The sequence below is a fragment of the Podarcis raffonei genome, chromosome 1 (genome assembly GCF_027172205.1).
Source record: "Podarcis raffonei isolate rPodRaf1 chromosome 1, rPodRaf1.pri, whole genome shotgun sequence".
NCBI classification, from domain to species: domain Eukaryota; kingdom Metazoa; phylum Chordata; class Lepidosauria; order Squamata; family Lacertidae; genus Podarcis; species Podarcis raffonei.
This window is the reverse complement of record NC_070602.1, coordinates 117,002,367-117,029,606: the sequence shown is the minus strand read 5'-3', so window position 1 is coordinate 117,029,606 and position 27,240 is coordinate 117,002,367. Positions and strand designations below refer to the sequence as shown.

Genomic DNA, 27,240 nt, shown 5'->3' with positions numbered 1-27,240 from the left:
ATTAGGTCGCAGATGAAATAAATACAAACTCTGAATTTCTGGAATTAACGCAGACCGAAGCTCACTGGGGCTTTACCCTGCAACAGTGTTGGAAATAGTGAGGAGGAGAAAAACTGCTTTAAGCATGTGGAAAGCAGTTGCCTCTTTCTCACTGGCCATTGAATAAACCGTAGGCAGCTCTTCCTCATCGGGGATTAAGAGGAAAGGCTTCCAGGGCAAGAGGATGCGGCTTCCAGGCAAGGCTGGGGAGCCCTTTCCAAAAGGGGAACAACATTTGCTCCCGCGCTGCAAACTTTTCTTTCTGGACAGACCTGCCGGCCCAAAGGAGGCCGATTTCTCTCTCCCCCCCCCGCATGAAAATACTCTTTTCCCTCCTCTGCCTCCAAGAGGCTTGGTCGTTCCAAGTTCCTTGGAGGCCCATCTCTGGCTGTTCCTAATTCCTGAGGCGGCGAGGGGGGCGCGGAATACAGTGGGGGGAAATACGTGGACGCCACAACTTCACCCCCCCCACACACAATCCCCGCCAGCCAGCCAGCCCCCGCCTACGTCCTTCTTCCCTCACTCGGTGTCTCTCCCTTTCTTGCCTAGGGCCAGGCAGGAATGCGAACAATTCCGGCCCGAACTTTGAGGCTTCCTTAGGAGAGAAGCGGAGATAGAGAGACGTCGTCGTTGCCGTCGTCCGTCCCCCCCACGGGGAAGGGAAAGAGAGCCAACTCCGGAGGCTCACAATGGAAAGCCGCTGCCACGAAACTCGCCGGCTCCCTCCCCCCCCCCGTCCCCGCGGAGAGTTTGCCCGCTTTCCTTTCCCTCCTCGCGGGAACTCAAACAACAACAACGGCCCACCCCCCACACAAAAAGCACCTCCGAACTTATTACCTGAGGTAAAAAGCTCATATCCCGCGCGGCAGCGGCGGCGGCTCTTTCCCCTCCGCCCGTATCCGCCCCTCCGAACAGCGGCCCCCGAGGCTCCCGCTCCGGTTAACTTCTTCTTCTTACTAGCTCCTTTTCTTCTATTTTTTTTTTTTTAACAACTCCGCCCTCCTCACCCCAAAACAAAACAAAAAAAACTATTCGCCCGCCCGCCTTTCCACTATCAACTACTCTCCGTCTTGCGCGCCCGCCCGCACGGCCAGTTTATAGTTCTTCTACGGTTTTCTTTCTCGCTCTTTTCCCCCTTCTTCTCCCCTCTCTCTCTCTCTCTCTCGTTCCACAGCCCCCTCCCCTCCTCTCCAGGCCGCGCGGGCGGGCGGGCGCGCGCTCAACTCCCTACAACAACAAAGGGAGAAGAAAGGGGAAAAAAGAGTCCCCGGAGCGCGAGCCCCCGCTTCTTCCTCTTGGAGGGAGGGAGGGGGAAGAGGGATCAGAGGTGAGGGACCGGGAGGCGGGGAGGAGCGCGAGCGCGGCGGCGAAGTTCTGAGGGAAACGCCTGCATCCGTTGGGATATACCATACTCGGGAGGAGAGGGAAGGCTCGGGCCGTACCATCTTTGACTTGAGGGGAAAGACGGGGAAAGAGGAGCTCCGGCGCCTATTGTTCCAAGTTTGCCCCCTGCTGCTGGTGGCATCTGCGTCTCTCTCTCTCTTTCTCTCAGCAACGCAAGGAAACCCCCCCTTGGGACTTGTTTTATTTCCATATTTTCCATTTTCAACACCCTCGCAGCAGCTCGTAGATGGAGGGGAGGGGGTTGGCTGTTAGATTCAAATCCCAAAGCAACCAATGGACCATATTTATTTATCTATCTATAACTATATACGTACAGGCCAAACGTATATGAAAATATACATTTAAATTGGAAAAATGCAAATATTTCAACCCTAATACTATATAATAGATTAGGCTATTACTGGACTGGGCCCTGGCATCTTAGAGAACTGATACAATTCCCCCAAGGCTCCATATTATTTTATTTTTAATGGAATTTTATTAGAGGACACGGTGCGCATATGCATGTAAATTCCGTTGATAAAAATAGGACTGACTTCCGAATAATGTGGATATACAATCCTTTGGTAACTGTTAAGGCTAGTACAATGGTGTTTACTTTGGAGTAAGCACGCAGGATCAGACTCTTAAGCTTGCAGAGGTCACCTGCTGCATCCAGAATTGTGGGTGCCTGTCAATGAATGGCAAAGTTGGTAGAGTGGTTTAGGAAAGGCAAACTTTCTCTCAGCCTCCAGCCTCCCACCCCTGCAATTCAAGATTCATGTATGGCTGCCTGTTTGCTTTAAGGTGCTGGCACTGGTCTTCAAAACCCTAAATGGCTTGGGACCCAAATAGCTGACGGAATTTATTGAGAATTCAAACTTCTCTGCTGTATGAGAAAGTAAAATTGAGTCCTATCAAATGAGGTTTTTTCTTCCTCTTTTTCTCTCAGGTCTTCCTTTCCCCTCTTAGGCTGGATACTCAAGGTCATTTCTGTTAACTTGCAATAGAAGTTATTACTGTAGCACAAACTCTGATACTTGTACAGTACATACACAATGGGGAAAGAGGAGCCTTGCAGCCTGGAGAAAAAGTGAGTTCATTCTGTCTTCTTATTTCCTAATTCCTAATTGCAGCTACTCTCTCTAGCCCCATTCCAGCAGATGGAGTTATGAAATTGGCTACATTAGATTTCAGGCAGCACCTGGTATTGTCAATTTCATTTCCTTAAAATATGTTCTTCAGTGTGACAGAAAAGGGCAGTATATACTGTTCAAATAGGAAAAACCTAGAAAATGTTTTTCAAATCTCTTCTGGCCATGGACGAGCAGATACCCCTGTGCTTCCATTGGCCTTTTTATTTATTTATTTGTATTTGTTTGGAGAAAGATACCCTGCCTTTCCAAAGCTTTCTCACAACTCAGAGCCGTTTACTCTGAAACTGAAATACAGTGGTACCTCGGGTTACATACGCTTCAGGTTACATACGCTTCAGGTTACATACGCTTCAGGTTACATACGCTTCAGGTTACAGACTCCGCTAACCCAGAAATAATACCTCAGGTTAAGAACTTTGCTTCAGGATGTGAACAGAAATCGTGCTCCAGCGGTGTGGCGGCAGCAGGAGGCCCCATTAGCTAAAGTGGTGCTTCAGGTTAAGAACAGTTTCAGGTTAAGAACAGACCTCCGGAACAAATTACCAGTAAGTACTTAACCCAAGGTACCACTGTACTACATTCCCATAACAAAACAATAATTTTCAAAGGCTCATAGGGAAAATCAAATATGAACACATTGCAACATTGTGGAAGTGGGGGGTGTTTAAATAAGAAACTTTAATATCTTGTCTGGGCAGAGGCTGAGGAGAAGGAAGAGTGTGTTACCCATCTCCAGCGATGTTATACCCAGTAGCTTATGCAGTGATGCCAATGGGTATCCAATGGGTATCCTTTGCAGCCATTCAAACATATTGCTGCAGAGCTACTTGGGCCATTCGGTGTTTCACTTTGTGTCATGTGCTGCTTTAAGGACTACAAAATCCTGAAAAGCTAGTTTGTCCAAAAGCTATGGCAAAACATGTACCATAAACACTAACAGGCCTTCAGTATTGCCTGTTATAACAACTGATATGCTAAGGTGCTGGGCTGGATGCAAAAACAAAACTTCACAAACATTTGAATCAAAAGCCACAGAAATGCTGATTCTAACACAGTTAATAGGGTGAAATTGCCTATAATGATATGCAGACTAGAGATAACCAAGCAAGGTGACGAGCAGTTTTAAAAGCTATGTCCATGCTATTGTTATTTTCATTTACATATTTATCAACTGCCCTTCACTATAAGATACCAGGACAGGTTACAGCACTAAAACAATATTTAAAATTGTTGAAAGCCAAGCCAATAGAATTCCAGTAGGATGATGGTGTCCAAGTATGTTTACCTGGATAGGCAAGCATTTCACAGAATCATAGAATGGTAGAGTTGGTTGTTCAACATTTTTCTTTCTGCAGACATGAAGTCATCTTGTGCCGTGCTCTTCTTGAATAAAAATGTTCACCACCAGAATAGAACTGGGTTTAGTTTACAGGTAATTTCCAAGCAAATAATCAACATTGACAGAAGAGGCCTACCAAAATTGATCCAAATACAAACTCTGAAGCTTCAAGTTTTGACTCTGCGTTTAAACTGACAGCCAGCTGGTCAACTGTAACCAGGTGAACTTTGTGAACTTCCCACCAGAAGTTGTACACCAGGCATCTTTTCTTCCCATGTGCCTCCCCTTCTCCCTCCCCCAGACTGTACACAAGAGTTTGAAAGCCTTGAATCTCTTTAACAGGCCTAATTAAACCATGTGGGCTGCATGGGGACAGGATGGCAAATCCTAAATCACAAAGTTCAGCGAAGAACATAATCTAAATCTGCATTTTGTTTTCCTCACATACAAACCAGGGGAAAACAATAAAAAGGGCATGGTGGCAGGAGTCAGAAGGGTGGGAGAAGGGAATTTCCTCCACATTCTAAATGTTAAAAATGCTGTGTAGCTTTGCATTTACAGAATAATGTATAAACTGGTCCATTATTAGTTTCGAACAGAGAGGCAGTGAGAGATTCCAAGATGATTCCAGGGGGTATATATTAAAGTGCCCAGGGGTACAGACTTTCCTCAGGGATATTCCAGGCTGTTTTCTGAATGTTGAGCTTTTACTAAAGGAAATATGAAGAAAGTGTTGGCAATATTCTCTCCCCCAATTGCTCATTAAATAATAAAATGTTTCCACCTTCCCGTGTTCTAGCCGTTGAGCTCAATGACCCTGGGAAAACTGACAAACATAGCTGCCTCATTTCTTTTTTAAAAAAACACCCCACTTTAATTTTATTTTACTTGTATTTATTAACATGCTAGGCTACCTATATGTTCTGGCTGCTCTGCAGTGTTTCTCTGATCTCCTAAAGCAGGCTTCCTCAACCTTGGCCCTCCAGTTGTTTTTGGCCTACAACTCCCATGATCCCTAGCTAGCAGGACCAGTGGCCAGGGATGATGGGAATTGTAGTCCCAAAACATCTGGAGGGCTGAGGTTGAGGAAGCCTGTCCTAAAGTCTCACAATAAAATGTCTGGCAACAGATTTGGTTCTTTGTTGTTCTTTGAATGTATTAATCAAGGATTCCACTGACTGGTTGATTTTTAAAAATTTATTCGCACAGCATAAAAAAACCATCTAAAAAGTTATGGAAGTCTAAAAGACTTCCTGATGAGTTTTACCGCTCAGTGTGCCTGGAATACAACCTTTGTAAAGCCTTGATGTGAGGAAGAAATATGCCTGAAAGATGTTGCTTCAAATATCATTCTTTTCTGATTTCCTGCATGCATGTATATCTGAAGTTAAAAAGATGTATGTGCTGTTGTCATACAGGAAGTGATTTTGGTTAAGAAAAGGGCTTACGTTTTGAAGTGGTACCAGGTTTCAGTGGTAGATAGGCTTAGTAAATTGTAAGCCAAAGAAAACTTCTCTTCGGTATAGAATTAGACCACAATTTCTGTAAGCTTAAACTAGGTCTCTAATTATAGATTACACTCTTAGTCAAGCCTGAAGGTTATAATTTAAAACTGTCATAGCAACTATAGTTCAAGTTACACAAAATCCTGTCATGGGGACTTAGTAGAAGCATGAGAAAGAAACCTTTAAAATGTAGTCATGTGTCTTTTTAATGGGATGGGATGAAGCAAAGACAAACAGTAAACTCAAACAGAGGGAAGAAAAGGAGGCAACCGCCGCCTCTTCTTAACAGCAGAGCGCAATTGTATCAAGAACAGGATGTGCATTTATTTAAAAGCATTTCCCAACCATTGTCCAAAACACACACTCAAAAAGGAAAAATAGATTTATTAACATATACAGTGTGGTAGTGAACTAGCTGATCATGTGTGAACTTCTATGGAGTCTGGAAGTATGTCCCATAAAAAGTTTGGAAGATGGTGGGTGATAAATACGGAAACACAAGCTGCCATATGCAAAGTCAGACCATTGGTTCAGCTGGCTCAGTATTGTCCACACTGTGCGGCAGCTGCTCCACTGTGTGGGTTGCAGGCAAATATATTTCCCTGCCCTATCTGGAGATGCCAGGGATTAAATTTGGGACACCGTTAGTTAGTTGGTTAGTTAGTTAGTTAGTTAGTTAGTTAGTTAATTTATATTCCACACATTCAGTATGAGTTTATGCTCTCAGGGCAGCAAAGAGAATCATAAGAAAGAAAAGCTACCATTTTTGAAATGAAATAGATTGGAAAATCAAACTGTTCTAAGTTAAAGAATGCTTGTTTTTGTCTGACATTTAAATGATAGGGAGGCCTCTTTGGGGAGGGCATTCTCAAGATGAGGAGCCACTACAGAAAAGCCTCTCCAGTCACTATCACCCACTGAACTTCAGATCAGAGGCATAGCGTGGGCAAGGGGGCTGTTGCCCCAGATACAGCTTTTTTTGAGGCCACATTTTGCTCCTCACACCGCCCCTGCCAGCCCCGCGCTGGTTTGTGAGTCCGATCCCTCATCCCAGCAAAGCAGCGTGGAGCTGGCAGGGCATCAGGAGGACCCAACAGGCATGTGCCCTTCCAATCAGCCCAGTCAGACCGATTTTAAGGGCACCTGCCTGCCTTGCTGCGTCCTCTTCATGTCACCCTCCGCACCACCACCACCCTGGTGTGTCTGTCCCGGGTGCCTTGAAGACACATTCCACTGCTGCTTCAGATGGTGCAGTTCCCTGGAGAAAGATCTCAGATGATGATCTCAGTGGATGAGCAGATTGATACAGGAGAAGGTGATTCAACAAATATCTGGGTCTTCTTCTTTGGCAATCACTCTTAGCCGAGTAAGATTGTCTTCCATAAACACGGTTTTAACAATGAGTCCATGAGTGACTGGAGGCTAATTCTGGATCCCCACGTCCTTCCACAGTGGAGACATTGGTTTCCGGGTGGGAGTTGATCACGGTGTGGATTTGCCAAAGGAGCCTTCCTCTTAGCACATTTCTCCATTGCGTCCTGAGTTCAAGTGTCTTCAAGGCCCATGACACTTTTGGTAAAGGCTGTTCTCCAATTGGAGTGCTCACAGGCAAGTGTTTCCCAATTGTTCGTGTTTATACTACATTTTTAAAAAAATGCGTTGAGACAGTCTTTAAACCTCTTTTGTTGACCACCAGCATTATGCTTTCCTTTTTCAAGACTGGAATAGGGTAGTTGCTTTGGAAGACGATAATCAGGCATCCACACAACATGACCAGTCCCACAAAGTTGATGTCGAAGAATCATTGCTTCAACACTGGTGAGCTTTAGCTTTAAAGAGAAACGACTTTGAAATGAGATGAGAAACTCGTAGGGAGCCAGTGGAGTTGTTCCAATACAGACAATACATGCTCTCTTCACCAGATCCCTGATAGCAACCCAGCGGCCATGTTCTAGACTAGCTTCAGTATACAAACAATCTTCAAAGGCAGCCCTACATAAAGGGCATGGTAGTAATCCAGCCTCAAATTTACAACAACATGGATAAGTGTAGTTAGGCTATCTTTGTACAAGAAGGGGATCATAGTTTACATATAAGTCTCAAACTGATAGAAGGTCCAGGTCCTTTGGACTACCGAAGTTACTTGAACTTCAAGTGATCAAGATGTCATTTCCCAATGTTAGTATCACATCATTGTTTGTGTTCAAATTCTTTTGCTTTGGAAATAATATATGTATTTGTCATGGAATTCTACTCAATATTGATCCAGAGCAGAACCTCAATGTATAGTTAGCAGAGTAAAAACTTAAGCACGTTGCAGGATTCCCCCCCAAAATAGACCAGAGGCTACCGAAGGCAAATGAGCATAATGGTCACAAATCCAATACATTTAGGATTGGCACTGTCCATAAGAAAACAAGTTGCAGCAGACTTAATTTAAACTTACAATAACTTATAAATCAAAACTTTAACTCTAAGCAAATTATGTACAGAATCCCACACCAGAAGGAAAAAAGATAGAGAAAGTGAAACCCAGGCTCCTGGCCCTACTTTTATAGTCAGCATGACCTTTGATAAGAGAACCAGTTTAAGCCAGCTGTACTCAGCTTCTCTGAAGAAATAACCCAAACATGATGAACTTTCTGCTTGTTTCTTTCACACACAGAAGCTTCCAGGACCCTCTAATTAATTAATTAGAATAGGAAAGATCTCTAAACATCAGATTGATACTTTCTGCACTAAGAAATGCAAACTAACAGTACAGTGGTACCTTGGGTTAAGTACTGAATTCGTTCCGGAGGTCCGTTCTTAACCTGAAGCTGTTCTTAAACTGAAGCACCACTTTAGCTAATGGGGCCTCCTGCTGCTGCTGCACCGCCGGAGCACGATTTCTGTTCTCATCCTGAAGCAAAGTTCTTAACCTGAGGTAATATTTCTGGGTTAGCGGAGTCTGTAACCTGAAGCATATGTAACCTGAAGCGTATGTAACCCGAGGTACCACTGTCTTCTTGTTTTTAGCTCTCCTTAGAGACTTCCCTTAGGGAAATGGCTGGTTATTGTGAGAGCACGATGTTGGATTAGATGAGCCACACTGGCCGGATCCAGCAAGGGTCTTCTTATGTTCTCAAGCCCAACTCTGCATGGTAGCCATGGAGGAAGGGGGAAGGTTGCAGGATGTAGGCTGCAGGCTGGCACAGAAACTGGGTTTTGATTGGGCCCAGTGATGGCTGGTGATGGCTATGATACCAGTTTGGGATTCAGTGCTTTCTCTTGCCCCCTCTCACTCTGGCAGGGATACCACCAGTAGGTCTACCACCTGCCCACATTTTCAGCAGAGCTGACTGGAAGGACCACTCTGCTCAATCCAAGGCCCTCGCAGCTCACCATAAGGGGTAGCAGGTTGGGTTGTCCTGTAAAATAGCAGGGTGGGGAATGGTGCTTCTCAGTGCAGATTTGATACACGCAAGCTACCAGTGAGGAAAGAGTAAGCATACCTAATTATAGTTTTAATTGGATATAAATACCTGATCAACAGATTTAATATTCAGTGGAACCATCTGGCTACTGCAGAAGTACATAATATATTTGGCTTATTAGTGAGAAGCAGAAATGTGAGGGGGGGGAGAGACATGATAAAGAGGCAATGAAAATTCTTCTCTAGCTGAAGTGGCAAATTTCTGTCTTTGTGACAGTATTTAATAATGTTCTAATTGTACCAGCACTGTGAAGTTATAAGTAACTCAAGTGCGCAGTGATGATTAGAGGATCACAGTTGGCTAAAGACATGTATCCAAGATTAGATTAATGGAATCTTTATTTAGCATAAAGTTAAAATTGTTTCATGACAAAGCCAAAAAGAAAGAAATTAAAATACCCTATTAACATTTTCACAAGCATTTTTCTTTTTAAATTGCTGCTAGTAAAGCTTTTCTGCTATACCATTTCTTATCTAGAAGCATTATTCTTATCATATTTGCCCATTTTTTCCACAATACATATTTATTTCATTAGTATGTCTAGACAAGAATGTGAAATCACCCTGATGCCATATGTTTAACTGATTATTTTATTTTAGTATGACTGTAGCTCAGCTGAATGCCTACTATTATTAAATCTTCTGAAAGAACAAACAAACATTTGAACTCTGTGACACCTCAAAAATGTAATACATGTTTAAATTCTACAGTAGGTAATAAGGCCCAGCAATTTCATTCAGGCTTAGTTGTGAAAGAGTTGGACAAAATTAATGTAAACATCTGTTATAATCCTATACTTGAGATCTGTGGCAGAAGAGTAACAGGATTTGGCAGAAGCCCTCCTACACAGGTAGAATGCCAGATATACCATTGCCACAAAAAGATGCTGGCAGAACATCCCACATGCAAATGAAAATAGGCTACCAGCAGACTCATTCCACTGGTGTAGATATGCTGGTGCAATGGCCCAAAGGGGGTGAAGTTTGGGATAGAACATGAGCAACATACATATGCTGTATCCTAGTAGCCTTCAACCTTTTCAGACTCCAGTACTCACCTTCAGCCCAAACATGCATTTGGGGACCAACTACTTAAGTTTTTAACCATATAGTTATATGGTAGCTGTACTACTGTTGCGACTCAGTATTGGGTCTTAACCCACCAGTTGAAGACCAATCCTCTACTCCAGGGGTGGGCAACTCTCAAGAGACTGCGATCTACTTTCAGAATTAAAAACTGGCAGTGATCTACCTCCTTTTTGGAGGAGGGGGATTCAATTGTTGAGCTTTTTTTTAGGGTGGAGAAAGGCTCCCGTCCGTCCCTCCTCCGCTTTTGCTTCATAAGATGCACAGACATTTCCCCTTACTTTTTAGGAGGAAAAAAGTGCGTCTTATGGAGCGAAAAATACAGCACTTAATAAATCTATATACCGTATTTTTCGCTCTATAACACGCACCCGACCACAACACGCACATAGTTTTTAAAGGAGGAAAACAAGAAAAAAAATATTCTAAACGAAACAGCGGATGTATGATTTTTGTGGTTCATGCTGTGGCCACAGACATGTGATCTGACGGCGAGTTTGGGGTAGCCCAATGCAAAAATCCTGAGAATCCATGTGGATCCACGCTTTGTAACCACGTTTTTGCACCACTGCGGCCCCAGGCAACAGTGGGTGCGTGATTTTTTTGGTGCAAGCTGTAGCCATGGACATGCTATGTGATCTGATGGTGAATTTGGGGTGACCCAGTGCAAAAATCCTGAGGATCCATGTGGATCTGTGCTTTGTAACCACGTTTTAAGTGGGGAGGGAAGGAAAAGCACTCAAGGGACAAGGGACACGCATGGGGTGGGTGGAGAAGGATGCTGTTAATAATGCAGAAGAGGGGTATAAGAGGAGAAGGCTCCTCTCCTCTCCCGCTTTGCTCCTTTAAAGCAAGCAGGCTCTCTGTCCCTCTCTCCTCCCCACTCAGCTGCTCTTCTCTCGCTTTGCTGTTTCAAAGTGAGCCACGGAGGAGGGAAGGAAGGGGAACCATGGATCCTCTGCTCACGACTGCAGCAGATCCCCCCGCCATCCATAGGCATTCGCTCCATAACACGCACAGACATTTCCCCTTACTTTCTAGGAGGAAAAAAGTGAGTGTTATGGTGCAAAAAATACGGTAATTGAATAAATGCTAACAGAAGACTTAACTTAGGCTGGATCTCCAGACACATCAAAGAAGCATTGCATTTAAAGGTGTTGCAAACTTCATACAGGGAAATCCCGTTGGCGAAAGACAGGACTCCACAGCGCCATCTGATGTCACAGTGTTAAAACGCATATAAAGCGCTTTTATCTTTACGAATGTAGCTGAGTCCTTAGTGGTGTAGGGAAAAACGTTACCTTTTCCAGCTGCCGTCATGCTGGAGACTGAAACAATGTCATGATTTGTTAGAACCACTAATCTAGAGCAGTATCAGAGAAGGTTTCAGTTACCCGCTACCGCATAGCAGATGAGTAATGCAATCACACACCTACTAAGTTTGTATTTGCAAGCCAGCACTGATACTAATGAACAAACACACTTTTGTTCTACACTAGTGGATCCTGAAATGAATTTGCTGGCAAGGAATAGTTGCACCGAAGGGTCTTTCAGTTCTCTTTTAATTATTGAAGCACTTTATCGTTGCAGGTGCATATTATTCAAAGTGGGAGGGCTAACCTTTAAAGCCTTATTGATGGCCTTGGTACCTGAAGGAATGCCTGGCCTCCACAGGAGCCTGCCCACATGCTGAGTCCTTCTTGTGGGATGTAATCACTATAGCAGTCAAATACAACATTTCCTGTTTGCCTAGAGTGGACATGCAGGGGAATGTTACTCCAGCCAGGAGGACTTCCTGTCACACCTGTCTGGAGCATCCTTCCCCTGCGTGTGACCAGGTAGATGGGCGTTGCCCTGGGAGACCCCATAAAAGGGCTGGCCACGAAGCCACCTTCCCTTCTTCCATTTTTTTTTCTCTTGGACTGCACTGCTGGCTTTCAGCTAGCAGCACATGGGTCCGTCTTCACAAAGGGTGTAAGCCACATTCTGTAACTGTAACTACCAGCCAAAGCCTGCCTTCAGGGATCATACTGTGAACTGAATGTAAGTAAACTTCTCATTACTTATGAAGAAGACTGTTGTGTCTTTATTCATTTTAAGAGGGAACAAAGGGGATTTACCAAGAACAAATTCCAATCTGGACAAGCCAGATTGGATTGCTTAACTCAAGAGATTCAAACGAATCTACCAACCAGCTTCCTGCAATATAAAAGGGTAATGTACTCTGCTGCTGACTCACCAGCGTGAGTGAGGAAGTGGGGATATATTAATCAATATAGCTTCTCCTACTATCCACAACATCCCCACACTTCTCTGTCTTTTTCCCAGGTGTGCCTTGCCAAATGAGGTGAGGCAGGTAGTGAATGGGAACGGTACATATTCCATTACAGTTAGAATGGACCTTCCAAGTGTTGCTGAACTACACCTCTCATCATCAATGACCATTGGCCATGCCTGCAACCAGCTTGAGGTGAAACAGGAAGGTGCCGCCCCACCACCTGTGAGGCAGTGCCTCCAAAGCAGGGACAATGATGACAGGTTGTGACATTAACATATGAAAGTGCTGGAGGTGAAATAGTTAAATAGTTACCCAGTCAGGACCCAGGGGGGTGGAGTCAGAGGGACTATAAAACCAGTTCTGGGAGGGGCGAAGGGGGAGTTCGTTGGGAGTTGGGTGGTTGGTTGGAGTGGGAGTGGATTGGGATAGAGTCTGTGGGTAGGTTGAGTTAGTGTAGTGAAATAAGCTGAGTCAGGAACAGTTAGGGGTTAGGAAGACAAGTAAATATCTGAGAGGTGGTTTAGTGAGTGAGAGCAGGTAGTGGAAGTTATAGGTCTGGATAGGCACCCCATGATTGTAATTGACCGATACTGTTTATGAAACCGCACGCTTGTTAAACTGCAATAAATAAACAGAAGTTTATGTTCCAATTTAACCCTGACTGGACTCAGTATTGTACCAGGTAGGGCCTGGGTGGTGGCAGTGAGAAATAAAGTGGTGGCACAGGGATCAACAGACGGTGAAACGTCCAGGGACCCTGTGTGATCGCCACACAGGTTTCTTGCTGGAACTCACTTCCAGAGGTGGGGCACCCATGAGCTGGCTTCTTCCCCCTGAGGTAGCCTAAGCCCATCTGCTTGTACCGTCTGGAGGGCCATAGATCCCCCACACCTTACTGAATGCTTGTGAAACATGGACCACTTATAAACACCATCTCCAACTCCTTGAAAGATTCCATCAACGGTGTCTCCAAATTTTTTTACACATCACTTGGGAAGACAGGCAAACTAATGCCAGCGTGCTGGAAGAAGCAAAGATGACCAGTGTCAAAGCAATGATTCTTCAACATCAGCTTCGTCGGACTGGTCATGTTGAGCGGATGCCTGATTATCGTCTTTCAAAGCAACTACTCTAGAAAGCATAATGCTGGTGGTCAACAAAAGAGGTTTAAAGACTCTCTCAAGGCAAATCTAAAAAAATGTAGTATAAACACTGATAAATGGGAAGCACTGGCTTGAGAGCGCTCCAGTTGGAGAACAGCCTCTACCAAAGGTGTCCCGGGCTTTGAAGATGCTTGAACTCAGGACAAAAGGGAGAAATGTGCTAAGAGGAAGGCACACTTGCAAACTCTCACCATGATCAACTCCCGCCCGGAAACCTATGTCCCCACTGTGGAAGGACGTGTGAATCCAGAATTGGTCTCTACAGTCACTTACGGACCCACTGTTAAGACCATGTTCATGGAAGACTATCTTATTCAGCTATGAGTGATCACCGAAGAAGAAGAAGAAGAAGAAGAGACACCTAAATTAGAAGAAAACCATGCTGTGTTTTTTGTTTTTTTTTCAAAAAGAGCACCAAGGATGATAATGTCCCGTCCCCCCCCCCACAGTGTAAACAAGGATGACAATTTTTGGCATTGGAGAAATGAAGGTAGTAAATGGTCCTTTTCAAAAGCTCAACCATTAAATACACACAGAAGCGAGGCTGGAACTCTGAAGCTAAGCACCCTGATTTGGAAGCCAATGGCTTTGGAATTCATGGCATTGAACTTCCAAGTTAATGTATGAGGATTTGGATGTTCTGTTCACTAGGCTGGTGATACTGTTAAGTAATTCCCAGGGCTGGTCTTCAATAGGTGTGGTTTGTGGACACTATGAAATCTGATTCATCCTACTTTGACTTTATGAATAAGGATTATACTTGAACACAGGTAATCACTACTCGGAAACTGTAGTGGTAAAAGTAAATCATAAAGAGGAAACCACAGGAAACCTTGTTTGTTTCTCAGACTGATGAATCATTGCAGAAAAATAGAAAGGGCTTCATTCTACCCCCACCCCCATGAAAGAATAGTTGCAATTAATGGTGACATATTATTCCAAATAAAGGTGCAATCTCCTGCTAAAAAAATAAAATAAAGCACAATAGCTGAGTCTCGTGCAGCTTTTGGAGATGGTAAAGTTCCCAAGTGATTATCGTACCCTGACACTTTTGTGTGGGCACACTCTTAAGCTGCGATGAGTTAGAACTGCATGGGCACACTACAGAGTGATTTTAGATACAGGCTCTTGCCGAGATTTGCCCAAGTCCTGGCCTAGTATTTCCTACTGGCATTTTTAGACCTATTTGCCTGGATGGGAGGTGTTATGTATTCAGTAGTCTATGTTTGCCTGAGCTTGAGTTTAGAGACTAAGGAATCTGAGCTCCTGTGTTCTGATTCGATACATGATTTCCAATCACAGAACATTTCAGGATTTGAGCCTCTGCCATTGGCCCTTAAACTCTGAGTCATGATTCCCAGCCAATGACGTTGGGAGTGGGAGTGGCCCAGGCCTTCAGAAATGCATATAAGCAGTTGCTTTGCCCCTGTTGTCCAGTTCTGTTAGTTCAATAAAGCTTCTTGCTGTTATCACTGTGTCTTGCCTCGTGGGAACCCACCTACACTTCAGGATGGGTGTTCTAAACTGATCGCTTAGAAATATTTCTTCATTTCTTTGCAGGAATGTGTCCACCTTGAGCGTCCGTGGACAGGACAAGATATGCATACAATGGCAAATTTTTAAAAATCTAAATAAATAAATGTATGCACATGCACACAACCCAATACATTCATGCGTAGGTTTATGGGAAGTGGGTTATCCCTTTCCACCTGTGCTGTGATTTCAAAAAGCAATTAAAAAACTACAACACAACCCTCCAAAGCTGCAATTTGACCCAGAAAGGAAGTTGCCAGGGCTTTGACAGGAACACCAGCCTGTCCACAGGAAACCCCTGTTGGCTCTCAGGAACCTTTGTGGATTTGTCATTCTAGCTAGTTCATCACCTTGCAGAGAGGAATAATCGTCATAAGCCTAAACTTCACTGGGAATTGACCTGACCATTACAAGTGACTCAACAGAGAGAGCCCTACTCTCAGATGACCATCTTCTTGCCCAGATGGGAATACCAGATTGAATGTATATCCTGTTAAATGGGTCAGGCAAGTTGATGACACCATGGATCAGCAATGCAGCCTCAGCAAAAATATTGGAGTTTCCTGATCCGATCGCCGTGGGGTTGTCAACATCAGATCTCAGACCACTTCGGTCAGCTTAGGCTTTGGGGAGACTTTCAGGCATTCACAACACACTTTCCAGCGACAAGTTGTTGAAGTGTTTTATTATAATAGTCACAATACCAGACTATCTCTTTGTGTAGCTTTGTGCATCGTCAAGAAGCTGGGTAAGTAGGAAAATAAATCACTGTTCCTTACTGATGCTTTGTCGAGAGTGCTGTGTTGCCTCTGTATTTAAGTAACCATGTATGACCTAACTTACGAATAATCTTTCCTATTATAGGCTGGAACAAAGCTGGCTGCTAAATACATTCATTATAGGCTTCAAGCGCTGAAACGGTTCTTGGTTGTTTTCAATGGAGCCTAGGAAATACATTGTTGGTTGGGAAGTTAAAAGCTGCAGAAGCCTTGTGCTGTTTACAACTCGCAGCTGTTTCCCTGCCTTCTGAAGTGTCAGTTCCAGTCTGTTCCAGCTTTGCCGTTTTCAGTTGAGGCCCTGTGGTTATCAGTGTGTGCCTGTGTAAGGCAGAACCCCCTGAGAGATATTCTAAGCATGTCCCTGAATGCTCATATTGTAGACAGATAGATCTTTTACTTGTGGAGGTGGAAAGAAAAGCATGCAGGCAATAGTTTACTCAATGGCTCCCTAAGAAGTAAGACATTCAAATAACTTTAATCATGTTGAGTCACCTGTATTTTATGTTCTGGTTTATCTGGACTACACTGTGGCCCCCACCTCACCACAAAATTTCTGCCTACAGGGCTGGTAAAGTCTGGGCAACAATGGCAGCTTCCCCTCCCAGGTGAGTAGCTGCTTGGGGAGGAATTTCCACTGGGCCTATGTCACAGAAAGAGTTAAACAAACAAACAAACAAACCACCCTTCCACAGGCCATGGGACCAGTCCGCATCATAAGCACTCCAATGGCAGCTATTTCAAAAAAGGACAAACCCATTAAATGCATGTACACACAGGGTGTGATGTGGTGGTGGTGGTGGTGGTGGTGCCACAGGGGTAGTAGCCCTGGGCACAAAATTTGTTAGGGGCACAACATTTCAACACCTGGTGCTGCCTCAATACAGCTACGTGCTTCCGTCGCTGGGCTCCATTGAAAACAGCTTCTCAATGAGAACCGAGAGTGACCTCTCCAGACAACAAAACAATTCTTCTTTTCTTATCTCTGTGGCTTCAATCTCTTGGTTGATGCGGACACCTTAGGCAGCTGAATATTCATGCATGCTCTATCTGTTTCCCTCCCACTCTTCCACGTTGTCCCGGGTGCAGGCAACCCATGCTATGCTACTGCGTGCACATATGATGTATCCTTCAGAAGAGCAGGAAAGAGAATCCTGGCTAGGAATCAGGGCCACTGTAGCCATGCTTTTAAAGCACAGGTGTTCTGGATGCGAACACTGGCCTTGAATAGCAGGGTATAACTTCCTTTTTGTCCTCTGGGACATAGCCATCATCCAGCTGAAATCTAGAGATGGGTTCTTCTGAAAAAAAAAAATCAACATCAAGCTTATCTGCACAGATTTTTCTTTCTAGTTTCCATCTCACTCCTTGATCCTAATGAGAAGTGAGTTATTAGGAACATGAGAAGAGTCCTGCTGGCTCAGAGCAAAGGCTCATTCAGTCGAGCTTCCTGGTCTCACAGTGGCCAAGGAGATGCCTGTGGGAAGCCTGCAAGGTTTTTTTATTCTCACTATTTTACCAAATTCTATACAGGTATACCCTCTATGTTCCCAAAAGTAACCGCACCCACCCAAAAAGATACTACAATGCATAGGACTGTATAAAAATACTTACCTACTAATACTTTCAAAATTAAGTTGCAGAAATAAAGCCTTTAATATTTATTATACATACTGTAGGAGACTCTTGAGAGTCCCATGGACTGCAAGAAGATCAAACCTATCCATTCTGAAGGAAATCAGCCCTGAGTGCTCACTGGAAGGACAGATCCTGAAGCTGAGGCTCCAATACTTTGGCCACCTCATGAGAAGAGAAGACTCCCTGGAAAAGACCCTGATGTTGGGAAAGATGGAGGGCACAAGGAGAAGGGGACGACAGAGGACGAGATGGTTGGACAGTGTTCTCAAAGCTACCAGCATGAGTTTGACCAAACTGTGGGAGGCAGTGGAAGACAGGAGTGCCTGGCGTGCTCTGGTCCATGGGGTCACGAAGAGTCGGACACGACTAAATGACTAAACAACAACATACATACTGTATGTGTTTAGGCTTTTTGCATACAGTTTTATGTATAATGTTGTATATAATTATCGTTCTGGAGGTCTGTTCTTAACCTAAAACTGTTCTTAACCTGAAGCACCACTTTAGCTAATGGGGCCTCCTGCTGCCGCTGCACCGCCAGAGCACGATTTCTGCTCTCATCCTGAAGCAAAGTTCTTAACCTGAGGTAATATTTCTGGGTTAGCGGAGTCTGTAACCTGAAGGGTATGTAGCCTGAAGCGTATGTAACCCGAGGTACCATTGTAGTCAAGTTTTTTTTTAATGCACAAATGACTTGGACATAAGAGGGCTCACGTGATAAAAGAGGTGGTTTAATGTGGCTGCTTAATCAGTTTGAAGTGTTCCCAGTATTCAGTGATTAATTGTTTTCACTCTAAATTCATAGAATCATAGAATTGTAGAGTTGGAAGGGTCATCTGGTCCAACCCCCTACAATGCAGGAATCTCAACATGACAGCATGGCCATCCAACCTCTGCTTAAAAACCTCCAAGGAAGGAGAGTCCACCACCTCTCGTGGGAGTCGACACAACTTTAAAAACAGTTCAAAACAATTTAAGGTGACCAAATGATAAGAAGGACGCAGGTGGCGCTGTGGGTTAAACCACAGAGCCTAGGACTTGCCGATCAGAAGGTCGGTGGTTCGAATCCCCGCGACGGGGTAAGCGCCTGTTGCTCAGTCCCTGCTCCTGCCAACCTGGCAGTTCAAAAGCACATCAAAGTGCAAGTAGATAAATAGGTACCGCTCCGGCGGGAAGGTAAATGGTGTTTCCATGCACTGCTCTGGTTCGCCAGAAGCGGCTTAGTCATGCTGGCCACATGACCTGGAAGCTGAACGCCGGCTCCCTCTGCCAGTAAAGCGAGATGAGCACCGCAACCCCAGAGTCGGCCATGACTGGACCTAATGGTCAGGGGTCCCTTTACCTTTATATGATAAGAAAGCTCTGTTGATGCTAACTTCTCTTTAATAGCCCATGTCACACAGTCATGCCACCATATGGTACTTGCCATCATCACATGATCCACCGGGCAATTACGATGTCCCTAGACCAGTATCGTAAATAGGAACTATATATTCTAATTGCATTTATGTTTTTCTTTTTTGTAGTCCAGTAACCCCCTGGAAGGCCACAGATTCCTTTTTCTAATTTTTTTATTGAAATTTTTATCTCTACAAAATAACAGAAAAAAGAAAAGTTTATATATATGTACATGTTTTATTGTTTTTTTATTGATTTTAATTCGTTTTGCTACATCAAACATTAAAACAAACGAAAAAAAAACATACATAACACATACACACAAAAAAGAAATACATAAAAAAAGAGAAATAATAATAAAGAAAACAAAAGAAAAAACATCTCCTAACATAAAATACCAACAAATTAGGTTACATTTACTAAATAACACACAACACTAATTGACTTCCCTTCATCTTGGTTTCAGAATATATTATATGATTTTTTATCTGCAGTTTCTTTTCCTTAAAAAACTCTTTACATCACAAGTGTTACGTCACACCTACTGTGATTTTTAGATTTTTTTACCTCTGTTTCCATATATGTCATAAATATATAAAACTGGTGATAAATTATGTTGGAAGTGTAAGATAAGGAGGGCGATTTTTATCATATGTGGTGGTTGTGTGAGCCTATCAAAAAATTCTGGGAATCTATTTACAATGAACTAAAAAAAATCTTTAAATATACCTTTATAAAAAAACCCGAAGCCTTTTTGCTGGGGATAATTGGAGAGGAAATCAAAAAGGAAGATCAAACACTCTTTCAGTACACGACAGTGGCTGCTAGAACTCTAATAGCACAGAATTGGAAGACATCAAAAATCCCAACTATAAACGAGTGGCAATCCAAACTATTTGATTATTTAGAATTGGCAAAAATGACACAGAAAATAAGAAATCAAAAAGACATAAAGTTTAACGTATATATGTACATGTTAGTAACACAAAGCATCCCACCACCTCACCCCACTATTGGTTCGACATGTGAGTTAACTCGAAATGTGAGTTAAAATCTGATTTCCTTCCATCGTTGCTTGACCTTAATTCTATAACTTATCTTTACAGTTGTGTTGTTATATTGTATTTGACAAATATTCTGATTTTACTAACCTTTTCCCCTTACAAACTTTGTTCTTTACATATCAGTATTTCTGTACCGAAGCAGTGTTTTTTCGTATATTCATTCACGCAACTCCATTCTTTTATTAAATTTTGATTTGTTTGACCTCTGATAGCTGCTGTCATTTTGGCCAATTCAACAAATTCATTATGTTTCTCAATGCTCACCAGGAAGAAACAAATGTAGTAACACACTTTCATGCCTAGAAATTCATGTGGTTTGTGGTTTCCGCAGTTCTTGTGGTATTATGGTTTCCTTAGGAGCGACCAAATACACCCACTGATTGTTGTGCTGTGTTATAAGTTCCACCAGCTCCTTTCTACATCACTGTTATATACACACATACATGCACAGAACACTTTCTCTCTCCACCCCCGCCTCCGCCTCTTGTATTAAACTTGGAGATTATCATGAGCCATGAACTGATATCAGCTAGTCACCTGCATGTGTTTTCTAAAGCCCATTTTTGAATAATATACCAGAAGGGAAGTAGATTATTTCAAGCGACAGTGCTCAGTACAAAAGAGAGGTCAGTTTCCAGGAAATGAGACAGATGCATGGAAATAAATTTTGCAATTTTATTAGCTCCATTCATGCATTTTATATTAGGTTGACATTGGTTGGTGGAACAGATATGTACTGTAGCCTGCTTAAATTAACTGATACGTATAAATATGAATTAGTAGCAAAATTTTGTAGTATACAGTCTCTTTTCTCCAATATCTAAGTAAGTTTCTCCCTTTCAGCAAAAGATGACTGTTATTCCACTTTAAATGCTGTGTTTTTAGTAACTATGTTTTTTATAGATTTTATACCCCAAAAAACACAAAAAAATAAGAGAAAACATGAATACACATCCTGCTCACATAGACTTGGGTCCAAATAACTAAAGAGAAAATGTGTTAGGGTTTCTCTTTGAGCTTTTGCACTCGAGCTAGTGGAAAGTTTTACACAAGTTTGTGCAAATGGAGAAATTCTTCTGGATTTGAGGTCACGTTTAACATGCAATGTACTTTTGCTAAGTCAGAAACAGGTCATCAGGGAAGAGGCTTTACTTTGGAACCTACCCAAAGTTAATATTTATAGAATAGTTTAGATTATAATGTGAAAATTATAGAGAGAGGGCACAATTCTTTCCCTCTGACACATATGTCTGTGTGCATGCAGAAGGAATTCCTACAGGCTTTCACCCCTACTGTGATTTTGAGTGCAATGCACCACTCAACAGCAATAATTCAAAGCTCTTTTGTACCCTACATAGAAGTTCTTCAGCAGTCTCTGGCACACAGAAAACACTTGCCCCTGGTGGGAGGCAGGGTTGGGCGAGAGGAGAGATGGGGAGCCATTGGTTCTGAAGATGTTGCTGAACCAAAGCTCCCATCTGCTCCAGCAGACATGCCCAATGGTCAGGAATGATGGGAGTTTGGCAACGTCTAGAGGGCCACAGGTTCCCCACATCTGAGCTAGAGGGTGGGGACCAGAAGTTCTCATGCAACGTGGGTAGTCTTCTATGGCCTCTACATGGGAGCATGGCTTAGTGCACTTGAAGTTCCCTATACAGTCGTGCCTCGGGTAACATACGCTTCAGGTTACATACGCTTCAGGTTACAGACTCTGCTAACCCAGAAATCATGCTTCAGGTTAAGAACTTTGCTTCAGGATGAGAACAGAAATCGTGCTCCGGCAGCGCGCCGGCAAAAGGAGGCCCCATTAGCTAAAGTGGTGCTTCAGGTTAAGAACCGTTTCAGGTTAAGTACAGAGCTCCGGAACGAATTAAGTACTTAACCCGAGGTACCACTGTAGTCTGCTAGCCCTGAAATGGAAGAAGACAAAGTCCCTACCGGAGAGGAAAGGCAAGCTAAGCAGATGGACTATGCTGAAACGGCAAAGCTGACTGGAAAACTCAGGAACCAAGAGGACAAAAACTTTTTAAAAGAATGGGGGGAAATTATAACTGATCTAGGAGACCACTGCAAGCAGATGGAAACATTAGCAGCATTTTAATTCTACTTGTAATGTTAAAAATACAATGGATAATATGGATTGTTAAAATTTAGAGTATTGAAGAGTATGCCGTTCTAAATGTTGAAAATAGGACCCAGTGGAGGGGGTAATTGTGAGATTCAGAGTGATCTCAATATATGTATATGTACTTGGACTGTTATAATGTTATATTTGTAAAATCAAATAAAAATGATTAAAAGAAGAAGAACTTCCCTCTAGTCAATCAGGAAGCTAAACGGTTGGAGACAAGGGATTTCCTTGTACAGCTCAGTCTTCCAGTGGACTGGCATATGACCATATCCTAACTTACATGCCTCTTTTCTTTTGACTTGAACAGGAGCAAACAATCCTAAGCACTTTGCCCACTTTAAATACTGAGATGCCTGCTTTCAGCTCCCAAATAGTCTCCTTTTCCAGGTTTCTGGTTTAAATCCAACACGTAAATTCCAAAGTTCCAAATTACTTAATTTCTCCCCGTCATGTCATTGTGATCTGGCTATAGCTGGAGCCAATGTCTCTTCGCAAAAAGCTGTGGCTTGTTAATACTTGCCATGGGGTTAACAGTGCCGCCTGGGCTGAAGATCTGCAGAATAATTCGCAATATGCCCCCGCTTCATAACTGAAAGCAAACAACAGTGAGGCTGAAACACAGAACCCAAGCCACCTCCCTCTGACTTTGGCCTCCAGCTGTGAGTCAAACTAAGGTGCATGTTTGGAATAACTCAACAGTGTTTATTCTGTTGGGTGGAGAATGTACTCTGGGAAACAGACTTATCTAGATGTGCAGCCCAGACTTATCTATGCATGTTACCTGCTGAGTTCAATAGAAAGTTTAGGGCTGTAGGATTATGCCCATTTCACAACTGATGCAATTATACGACACACACGTACTTGCAGTAAGCGTTGTTGAACATAATGGGTTTTGCTTCTGAGTAAACTTGCTTAGCAGTGGGCAGCAAATCAACATTGCATTTACAGCATGGTACATTAACCATAAAGCAACACGGATTGCAACATAAATCCAATTTTGTGGTGCTTTTTCTCCTGCTGGCTGTACCATATTCACAAGCGACACAATCCAGACTGAGGAGGGTTTCTCTCTTTTCTTTTGGTTTGCTTATTTTTAGCACCGCTCGTGAAAAATGATCTCACTGTTTGGGCTTCAAAGGTTAAAGAGCTTCCGAAACAGCTTCCCTTTGAACGTAAATGCCAGCGACACATCTTATTCTGCATTTAAGTGGCAAGAATTTAGCCGGCGTTTTTTGATAGAAGTCACACTCCTTTAAAAATAAAAATAAAAATTTCCTTCCAGTAGCACCTTAAAGACCAACTAAGTTAGTTCTTGGTATGAGCTTTCGTGTGCATGCACACTTCTTCAGATACACGTGTGCATGCACACGAAAGCTCATACCAAGAACTAACTTAGTTGGTCTTTAAGGTGCTACTGGAAGGAAAAATTTTTTTTTGTTTTGACTATGGCAGACCAACACGGCTACCTATCTGTTCCTTTAAAAATGCAAATGAATCATTCAATATATTCATACAATATATTATTGCTGTGGCTTGGCATATATATGTGTGTTAACTGCATTGGCGGCCAAGTTGCAAACAGGCAACTGAGACATGGTTATGCCACGCTTTTATCTTTTATGCCCCAGGAGCGTTTGTGCCAAATCCCCAATGGTGTGAAATCTCTGTTGTTTTCTCAGCCAGCTGCTGCCTTCTTCTTTTCTGTTTTACCAACTGCATCTTTTATTGGGCAAGCTTATGGAAGGGTTGGTAGCTCTGTGTTGCAATGTCTCATGTCAAACCTAGCTGGATCCGTGCCAGTTCTATTTTCAAACAGCTTGTGGGCCATCTAAGGTGGGCAGGGGAAATGATCTCATTGTCTTTTTCAGCATGGGGGAAATGGAGGGAAATGATCGCATTGCCTTTTTGGACATTGTCGGTAATAAAAGACGACTGCGATGCAACTGTAAAACATGGTGTTTGACCAAAGAGCCAATAGAACTAATGTCTGCAGACTCCAATAGATAGTGGCTGTTTCTCTGCCTGTGGGTAACTTATTTTTACTTATGGGCACCCTCCTCCCACTTCCCAGGTTGTTTTTTTGGGGGAAGCCATGACAGTTAAATTAGTAACAATACCAATAAAAAATTACAATGTACAACTGCCTTCTAATCAGTGTCGGTACCAAGTTATTTTGTGCCCTGGGTTAACTATTTGCAATCTCCCCCCCCCAACCCCCCCCCAAAAAAGATTGCTAACTTCAGTTTTCAAAAGCAGATGTCTTGTAGAGAAAATGAAAAGCACAAAACTTGAAACTGCTAAATTTATTTTCAATTGCAAGAATAAGTAACACAACCATACCGTATTTGGTTATCTTTCTCAAATGCAAAAAAACTATATGTTCTAGCACACAAATCGTTTTGTGAATTGTGATGTTAACATTTAAGTCTTGCAATTTCAGGCACATCCAAATCTCACTTTGTGTGGCTTTTCCTTTGCCGATTTTGTCACCTGTTCCTTCAGGTCCAGTGCTGATGTCATTGTCCTCAGAGACACCCCTATCCCTGAGGGGGGAAACTTGTGGCAATGTAATCACCATCTAATACAATTTATTTGTATTACTAGGTGCTTTGGCAGAGAGAGGGAGAGGCGAGGCTGCAGCTCTGCATCTTCCATAATACAGTGGTACCTTGGGTTAAGTACTTAATTCATTCCGGAGGTCCGTTCTTAACCTGAAACTGTTCTTAACCTGAAGACCACTTTAGCTAATGGGACCTCCTGCTGCCGCCGCGCCGCCGGAGCACGATTTCTGTTCTCATCCTGAAGCAAAGTTCTTAACCCGAGGTACTATTTCTGGGTTAGCGGAGTCTGTAACCTGAAGCGTATGTAACCCGAGGTACCACTGTATCTAGTTCTGGATGAAGTTTCAGTTCAAAAATGCAGCAAGATTTCGGGAGGCAGGAGAAGCAGTTTGTGCGAACCAAGCCCCTCAGCAGGGCTGGCAGTGGATGTCTTGAATGCCTGCAGAATGAAGTGAAGAATGGAAGCAGTTACTGGGCATATTCTGAGTTTGGAGGGCACAGAACAGCTAAATCACTATTCACTAAGCAGTGGGACTACACTGTCAGATGATAATGCCATTTTGAAGGTAATCGACTGAGATCAGAAGGAGGAACAATGAAATGGATTCACAGACTTTGTGTTTCATTTTCAGCCCCTTGGTCCTCTCTGGTGTTAGGTTTAACCAAGACCCCATAGCTGAGAAAACCGCATTCTTTTGGCATGGTGATTAATGCTTCACTTGACAGGAATTCTTGCTGGCTGAAACTCAACTATGCACTCAGGTTTCTATTTGGCTGTTTTCAGCATGGAAACCGATTCCAAACTTCGCACAATAACAACATGGCTGGCAATTAAAAATGTACATGCTAATTGCTGGACATAAAATGCCTCATTTGCTTATTTGCACACGAAGCAGGGGCAGAAGTAGGGGAGGAATGCAGATTCTTGAAATGTAGAGAGATGTCAGAACTTGGTCCAAAACATCCAAAATTCTGTACCCACAGATGGTGCGCTCATTCTTTGTTTATGCAAATCCGCATAAACTAACGGCATCGTTCATTGACTTGCAGCACCTGGACTGTGGCAGAATCTGTAAATTTCTGGGAAGAAAATAGTATGGAAGAATGCGCAGTACAAACTGGCAGGCTGGAGGTTGGATTTCCCTTGGCGGTTTTTGGCTGCTGCCTCCCACCTCTTCATCCTGCCAGTCCCTGACACACACACACCCCACAATCCCTGAAGTTGCGTGCTCTCTTCCTTGGCTTAGGGGTGCTCATGTTGTGTTGTGTACACACACACGCACACACGCGGCATGCACAAAATGACATGCGGCCCTTTAAAAAAAAAAGTTTTTTGGGTTTTCCCACATTTTAACTTAACCTTTTCAAACATTAAAATACAAGGTTCTTTTGAACCTTCGGACCTCCCTCCCTCCATGGGTTCCATGTTTAAGATTAAATTTGCTGCATCTTTTACCATTATCCATCTGTTAAATATCCATAATTATCATAAATAATTCCACATTACAAGTGTCAATGCCAATGCTTTTAACTGTTTGCTGTGGTCTTTTAAAGAAATTTAAAATTTACTCCAGTCCTTTGGAAATACTTGATCTTCCTGGTTTCGGATCTTCCCCATCAGTTTCGCCATCTCTGCATACGCCATCAGTTTCATCTGCCATTCTTCTTTCGTTGGTACTTCTTCCTTCCTTCCATCTCTGGGCTACTAGCATCCCGCTGACGTAGCTGCATACATAGAAAGTCTTTTGCCTTCTCTTGGTATCTCTTCACCTATTATACCTAACAAAAAGGCTCCTGGTTTTTTAACAAATGTGTTTTTAAACTTTTTCTTTGATTCATTATAGATCATCTCCCAGAAAGCCTTTACCAGTGTACATGTCCACCACATGTGGTAAAAAGTACCTTCCTTCCCTTTACGTTTCCAACATCGATTTGAATTCGTTTTGTACATTTTTGCAATTTTAGTCGGTGTTAAATATCAGCGATACGACGTGCGGCCCTTGAAGACAACGCCAATCCTCAATGTGGCCCTTGGGCTGGGGAAAAAAATAGCTACTTCCTGAATTATTGCCTCCAAGTTGGAGTCCTGGGAGTCTGAAAAGGGTAATACCATGGTACCTTGGGTTACATACGCTTCAGGTTATATACGCTTCAGGTTACAGACTCCGCTAACCCAGAAATAGTGCTTCAGGTTAAGAACTTTGCTTCAAGATGAGAACAGAAATCTTGCTCCGGCAGCACGGCAGCAGCAGGAGGCCCCATTAGCTAACGTGGTGCTTCAGGTTAAGAACAGTTTCAGGTTAAGTACGGACCTCCAGAACGAATTAAGTACGTAACCCGAGGTACCACTGTACTGGCAAAATAGACACCTCTGGGGTGGAACTACTGAGGAGACGGGGGTCTCAAAAGCCGCCTCAAAGGGCACATTCTCTATCCAGTCCATGGTGTCCTCTGAATTAAAAGTGTCTTCCCCTGAGGGTGGGGATTCAGATCTCTGGGTAATGCCAGCATCTCTTCTCAAGTGACATATAAATAAAATTGTAGTTTGAAGCATTTTATGACCCTCTAAATAGGCCTGAGCTATTTGTAGTGTTATAAACTCCCCACCCCTAACATCTATCTCCCATATATCAGGTGTTTCCTAACACAGTTGCTACTGGAAAAAAATAATATTTCTTTGGTTAGGGCTGTTTTATTTCTCTCCGTACCACCCA

At 43.1% G+C, this 27,240-nt stretch overlaps 1 protein-coding gene and 1 long non-coding RNA gene across 5 annotated transcripts in view; one reads left to right on the top strand and one right to left on the bottom strand.

Annotated features, from left to right (window-relative positions):
* The window catches only part of LOC128398415 (neurabin-1-like), a 39,292-nt gene extending 38,223 nt beyond the window's left edge, over positions 1–1,069 (bottom strand). For all 3 annotated transcript variants that reach the window (XM_053359464.1, XM_053359472.1, XM_053359480.1), the window contains exon 1: positions 877–1,069. The gene's annotated coding sequence lies outside the window, so the exon portion shown is untranslated. The remainder of the gene's footprint in view (positions 1–876) is intronic.
* On the top strand, positions 517–5,048 carry LOC128398456 (uncharacterized). Of its 2 annotated transcripts, none has more exons than XR_008327130.1 (3): positions 517–881; positions 2,375–2,515; positions 3,935–5,048. It is a non-coding gene; the product is annotated as an uncharacterized LOC128398456 (long non-coding RNA). The 2 variants fall into 2 exon arrangements; XR_008327132.1 differs by lacking the exon at positions 517–881 and adding an exon at positions 1,075–1,366.
* The last annotated feature ends 22,192 nt before the right edge of the window (positions 5,049–27,240 follow it).